Consider the following 8,019-nt stretch of genomic DNA (forward strand, 5'->3'; position numbering starts at 1 on the left):
ACGGGAATGGATCACACATAATATCATTAGCACAAGGATTAGTTTAGTTAATCATGAAGGCTTAACAAGATTTATTCATAAGAATAGCAACTGTACAGAAACATTTTTAACTAGCTAAGTCATGAGAGATAGAATTCAACAACAACAAGGATTTAATAACAGTACAACATAACTATCAGGAAATCACTAACGCAAAAGCAAGAATGACATGCAAAAGTAGAACATAGAAAGGATAGTCACATATTGCTAATGTATATCATGAACAGTACGTGACTAATAGGAAAAATATCATAAACACATAAGTGCACAACTATTTTTAAATAAGGAGGGGGTCAGTGTACATTGACCTTCTTCGAAGAAGCAAACCAAGTAGGGGTTGATTAGTATCCATTTAGGAATCTAAACGTATCAATCAACGTATAATGTTTGAACTCAAACAGGAATGAAAGGAAGGAACGAAAAAAATTAGATAAATGCTTCTGAAAACTTAAACTTAGCAGAAAGCTATTAAATTTTAATGCTCTTCTCTGTATTTTCAGTGTATTCTTTGGTGTGTTAGGTGAGAACATTCAAAGCCCTATTTATAGTAGCATTTTTCCATGTGAGTTCAATAGATAGTGGAGAATGACGAATGCTTCGATGATGATAGCATGAAGGGGAAAACAGAAGAAAATAGAGGGGAAATCAGTGTGAAGATTTACCTTGGCACGAAGATGGAGGAGGTCGACCGTTGAGGAGCAATTGACCATCGGTCAAAGCCCCATGTCCAGAGATCATTGTGTTTTACCTCTAGAGAATGAATAATGATGATGAGGTCAAAGATCATGACCATGCACGCCTTGATTTGAATGAGCGGAGAAGGAACGGATGATGTTCCTGTTTGCACATTTTATGTCTAGGGTTTCGGAGATGTGGGAGTTTGAATTAGGGTGATGAAAGGGGAAAGAAACCGCCGGGATTTGGGGTTTGAAAGGACAATAGGGATGTTTTGGTCTTATTTGAGTGACCTTACATGAATTCGGGCAAGGTTTTGGGGATTGATAGGTCTGTGAGCTTGAGAGAAAAGGGAAAGTGGGCGGCGGGTAGTAGAGAAATGATTAGGGTTAGTGGGGTTTCCGTTGGTTAAAACAGAGAGATGAGAGATTAGCCATTGGATCATTTGATCAACAACTTTGGATTTTGATGGTTAAAAACGGATAAAAGAGTTAATACGGAAAAAATGATGGTCGTTGGATGCTTGTGATCTAACGATTGAGATGAGATCCCGAATAAGTTTAAAAGTAAAAGAAAAATCGGGATTAATTGTGGACTGTTGATTATTTGGATCAATGGTCCAGATCACTTGTGTTTCTTATGTGAGTGCTGGAAAGTGATGGCGTGGGGAACTGCTATTGGCTTAAAGGGGTTGGCATCGATTGCCAACTTGGACAGGGCTAGGGGGTTCTGGACTGGGTCATGGCACTTGGGCCTGTGTTTTTGGGCCAAATTAGCTGGGTAAGGATTTAACTTGTTGTCACATTAGATTTAATTGAACAATTTCAATTGTAGCCTATTTCAACTTTTAAACCCTTTTGTAATTAAATTAATTAGACTTAATTAATTTTAATTAAATATATTAAAATACAACTATCAAATATATTATTACTATAATTAATTATAATACTTCGTCCATTAAATTGTAAAAACTAATTTTGGCTAATCAAAGTAATAAAGGTAATATAATTGTAGATTTGAGACTAAATTATTAAATTAATTATAATACTGGTTTATTAAGATATACAAGCTATTTTAATTAATTAAAGAAGTAGAAGTAGTATAATTTAAAAATAATTAAAACTCAATTACTATTAATTATTAAATTAATATTACTAACTACTATTATACTTATTGTATCATTTACATTTTGAGAAAATAAGTATTATTAATTTTAAAAAAAATATTATTACATTTATTGTTGATTAATATGTGTAAATAATTTAATTAAAACGGGGAGGGTCAAAATTGATCATCAACAACATGCAATGTCAACAAATAAAGGAGACATCAGTATGAAAAAAGTACTGAGTATGTAAGGCAGAAAAGCATAAATAAGAACAGCAATATAAAGAGTGATAGAGAAGATACAACCTGTAACATCTGAGTGCCTCTAAGGGCAACTGATAGGAAATGCATGATATATATATATATATATATATATATATATATATATATACACAACACTTTAAAAAACATACGCCTCTATGGGCATCATCGTCATCATATAGTACCAGTTCAAATACATGATACGCAACTAGCCGTGATGGAACCTAATCCAACCCGTTAGGTAACCCAATTAGCAACTATCCAGTTCAAAGGAGATTTACTGAGAGAAATACTGAAAATATAACTGAATTTTTATACAAAGAATTCCCAAGGACTGGAAGTATAAGTCATGAGCTTCTAAGATTTAGAGTTTACAAAACTAGTACGAAATAAATACACATGTTTGAAATATACATAAATGAATTTTCATAATCTAAGCTACCATGAACAAGAGGCAGCTACAACCGGAACGCAGGTATATCTTCAATGCCAGCTCCCGCTATATATAGCAACATCAACTCCAAAATATGCACCCAAGGTGCAAAAGTGTAGTATGAGTACAACCGACCACATGTACTCAATAAATAACAAACCTAGCCTTAGGTTGAAACCATTGACGGGCTTGGACAATGGTCAGAGTCCAACAACAATAGCCAACAACTCATAACAATATGATAAAAGTAGTACAAAAATAACACAAAGATATGATGCTCAACTCGTCCACAGTTACAGAAAAATAGTCATGCTTTTCAAGTATGACAGTAAAACCCAAATCTTTCACCGAAATTACCAAAATATGAGTACATCAGAAAACTGTGATTTTTTCCAAAAACTTTCAACAACAAATAAAATATTTCGATCTCAGATAGCATAAGGAAAACACATCTCTATGCCTACATTTCAATGTGCATGTGAAGTCTTGAATGTCATAATACCGTGTAGCATGAGGAAATGCATCTTTATGCATGTATGTCAAGTATAAATTTCAATGCAATGCATCACAGTGATGAACTCATGCACTCCCTCAGAGTACTCAATCTCACTATCTTGCACTCTCACTCATCATTCCCAATCCATGAGCACACTCAGTCACTCAGCACTGTATGGTACCTGCTGTGACGAGAAGCCCGATCCCATCAATAATAATAAATCCTGTAGCCTGCTGCGGCGTGTAGCCCGATCCACATGTAGCCATAAGGCCTGTTGCGGCATGTAACCCGATCCACACATTGCCATAAGGCCTGTTGTGGCGTGAAACCCGATCCACATATAGCCATAAGGCATGTTGTGGCGTGCATCGACATATCTCTCTTACAACACGGCTCTCAGGCCCCAACTCAGTCATCAATCTCTCTAGTCTCTCGGGCTCACAAATCTCAAGCCAATCAACCCAAACAATGATAACATGTTGTGACAACAAATGATAACAGAGACTGAGACATGACATGCAAATGAATAAATATGACTGAATATGTAACTACAATTTAAGCAAATAACTCAACAACAGAAATGACCTCAGTGGGTCCCAACAGAAAAAACATATAGCCTAAACATTGTTTCTAACATGGATCACAACTCAATTACTCTTGCACGTAGAAATTTTCATGGATAAAGACAACATTAGGTAACTACACAGTACCTTAAAATCAACCGAATCATAATTCACACGGTGCACGCCCAAATGTCCATAACCTAGCATGTGCGGTACCTCAACACTAAACACATAACACGTATATTTAAGGGTTCATACCCTCAGCACAAACTTTAGAAGTATTACTTACCTCGAACAAGCCAAATCCAATACCGAGCAAGCCAAACGATGCTCCAAAAATGTCATCTAGCGCGTACCGACCTCCGAACGGCTCTAAACTAGCCAAAAGCAACTCAAATACATCAAATGAAGCCCAAGGAAATAATTCAAAATAATAAAGGTCGAATCATTAATCAAAAGCTCAAAGTAAACCAAAAAGTAAAACCCAGGCTCGCACAAAATCCGACAACCCATTCATTTACGAGTCCAACCATACTAGTTTCAGTCAAATCCGACATAGAATCAATCTTCAAAACTCAAGAATTCGCTCTATGAAACTTTAGTCAAAACCCCCAACTTTCTCTTCTGAAATCATTAACCAAATTCTAAAAATGAAGATAGATTCATGAAATATAAACAAACCGAGTAGAGAACACTAACCCCAATCGATAAGGTGAAAATCGCCTCAAAACTCGCTTCAATCCGAACTCCATAGCTCCAAATATGCAAAAATGGTCGAAACCTCCGAAATAGAGTACTTTATAATCACTGGGTAAATTAATGAACCGTGATCGCGATTAATAACCTACACTGCCTCTACAATTATGCTACGCGATCGCGAACTAAGTCATGAGAACGTGAAGCACACAGGCGCCCACACTCCGCGACCGCGTTCCCTCATATGCGAACGCGATGAAAAAGCTCCCAACTCCAGCTCTCAGCTCAGCCATATGCGAACGTGATGGCTCTTACGCAAACACGATGCCCAAACTCTAGAAACCAATGTGAACGCGAGCATCTACTCGCGAACACGATGAAGGAACTACTTCACTCCAGATTTTCATCTACGCGATCGCACCTTGAACTTAGCAATCCCTAAGAAGACTTGGTACACCATACACCAGCAGGAAACAACAAGGCTAAAATGAAGGAAAATAATCTGAAACACGTCCGCAACTCACCCGAGCACCTCGGGACCCCATCCAAATATACTAACAAGTTCCATAACATAATACGTACCTACTCGAGGCCTCAAATCACACGTAAAAACATCGAAACGATGAATCACATTTCAAATCAAACCTAAATGAACTTTGAACATTCAAGTTCCAAAACTTGCGTCGAAACATATTAAATCATTCCGGAATGAACCCAAATTTTGTACACAAGTCCCAAATGATATAACAAAGCTATTCAAATTCCCGAAACCACAATCTCAATCCGATGTCATCAAAGTCAACTCCTGGTCAAACTTATGAACTTTTCAAACCTTCAAATTTCTAACTTTCGCCAATTCGCACTGAAACCTTCTAGAAATATCCAAATGCAAATTCGGGCATACGCTCGAGTCCAAAATCACCATCCGAGCCTAACGGAACCATCAAAACTCTGTTCCGAAGTCAAATACCCAAAAGTCAAACTTCGTCAACTCTTCCAACTTAAAGCTTCAAACATGAAATACATTCTTCCAAATCACGTTCGAGTAACCTGAAAACTAAAATCGACGATTCACACGATTCATAATACATCATACGGAGCTGCTCATGCCCTCAAATTACGGAGCGAAGTGCAAATTCTTACAACGACCGGACATGTCGTTACATTCTCCCGCACTTAAACATACGTTCATCCTATAACGTGCCAAAAGTTGTTCCAAAGCCGTCAATCATTGTGTAACCTTACCATGCACATACCTGGGGGTGATCCCATGTCACCCTATTCCATATAGGCTCGACAACACAACATAACTGAAGATCATTAATTCAACCTTAGCCCGTAAACCACTGAATCCAAATTCCAAGATCTAGAATTTCCTAAAAGACCTGAACCTCGCGTCTAAACACTGTATAAGTCAGAACAAGTTGCATCAAGCCATAACCATAACCCAAGATGTAATCACATGACATACCACATGACTCGCCTACTCGTAGCAAAATTTTTGATCACAGTAGCTGCTCAAAACAACCCAATACCGATAATAGACCTAATATCAAACAAAACCTTGTTCTAAAACCTTCGTACACTACTGATGATGAAAGAAACACGCAGAAACTCATAACCATTCATCAGATCAACAAGTCATGGAGCTCCCTCTCCTTCGACAAGAACTATAGCCAATTTCTATGCTGACTTCCGATATTATCCTTCCAAATATACCGCAATCAAATCCGATAGCAGCCATTCTAGGTCCGACGACCCCATCTTATCAAATACAACCGCTCCCCTTACATGCCACACCAATTCAATCTAGAGCCACATTCGTGCAATCCGTGCACCAATACGCAACAATTCAAATGCACCCAAAAAAATAGGAAATGACTATGATGAGAGAACCGTCCTGCAAGCTCAACAAGCACCACCACAACCGCAATGCTATGAACCCATCATACATAGTAGAACCAAGACACAGTAATCTAACACAAAGGATCATATCCTATCATAGCCCAGCTGTAATACATGACCCATCCAAGCACCGATCCATACGAAATACCTCGAGTCCCCAATGCTCAAAATCAACAACCATAAGAAATTCGACGCCAAGTACACAAGTGCATAACCATAACCATGGAGAAGTAGACAACACAACATACCACAGCCCGGAAAGACCATAACCAAATGTGTAATCCATCATTCAACACCATGTGTGCATATAACCAATGGATCACAACCCTCCCCCTCCCCCCCGTAGCATAGAAGGGTAACTCATAGAACATATCAGAACATGAATAAGCTCAACTCTATCCGAGTGGCACCTTCCTCAACAACAGCAGTACAGAGTCAACCAATCTGACCCGGTGTAGAATACACGTCCTCATTTGGCCTACCAATGGACCCCAAAGCAACTCTGGTCACCCACAAAAAGATAAATAACCCTCCAAAGTCCTCAACGATCTAACCATAACATGTATCACCATCTAGCTAACTTTGGCCACATATTCACAGTCCGCAACCCCAAAACAATCTGCTTCTGAGAACTTCTAGTCTCTAAATCCATAGAATGCATGAATCACCAAAGCCGATCCCAATCTCACCACTCGAATGACTAACACATCTCTTACACATAATCATCCCCACGAAAAATACTTCAATAGTTCTTCTGTGCCACATAGAAAAATTTGAACATCAGTAGTCGATCAGCTAGGCGAGTACCGTAATACCAATTAAGCATCTGTAAGTCAAAACGTAGTGCGCCTTTTGAGAAGCGCACCCTTTTCAAGCAATACCAAGTATTAATAGCATTCATCTAGTCATCTGAAACAATCCATGTTGTCTATGAATTCATGACCTTCCCTTCAAAATTGAACTGTGACCTTGCACATGTAAATCTCAACCCCACACAACACACTGCATCTATCATGTCATCATATGAAAAGTACGATAATCTCGTAATCAACTCTGAGTCACAAATAGAATGCATACTCAATTAGCCAGGAACCTTCCCAACATGCTCCTCACGCCGGTAGGAAATATCCATCTCAAACTATTGTAGAAACTATCAAAAACTCTTCGAAACCCATTAACATGTAATCAAGCCATCAGAATTGAACCTCTCTAACTCAACCAAGCCACGCAGGTCACCAAACCCAAGAGTATTGCCACAAATCACCCGCACATCATAAGAACCCAAAAGGACCGAGCATACCATTACCATACTGATCGAACCTACTGCCAAATTGTCCTACTTCTCTGAGTTTCTTCTAAATTGCCTTCAAGTTGATACTTCTCCTTGCTACACACCACGATCCTTACTCAAACTCACCACAAGAGGTCCTAGTATAAAACCACATGCCCTAAAGCCCATGAGCCGATGTATTCCCTCTTAAGCACCCCAAAAGTACCACAACCAAGATACCCACTCCGAAGAGAGCTTCTATGAATCTAAAGTTATTTCCTTCACCTTCCTGATACCGAAATGTAAAATGCATAATGATATAGAAATACCATGAGTCTCGACACAATCCAATGTAAATATCAGATCCTAGCCATATACCAATCCGGAAAAATTCACAATTGCTACATATAAATCTTGAATCCATTAGAATTTTCTCGAGAGTCATGCATTCTGCTCAAATATCAATTGCGCCGCCCAAACGGGCCAAACGACCTGTGCCCCATTAGCACAACAACACCCAAAGAAGTAACCTTGCCTTAACATAACCGATCAAATTCATACACCATGCGCACTA

The sequence above is a fragment of the Nicotiana tomentosiformis genome, chromosome 4 (genome assembly GCF_000390325.3).
Source record: "Nicotiana tomentosiformis chromosome 4, ASM39032v3, whole genome shotgun sequence".
NCBI lineage: Eukaryota > Viridiplantae > Streptophyta > Magnoliopsida > Solanales > Solanaceae > Nicotiana > Nicotiana tomentosiformis.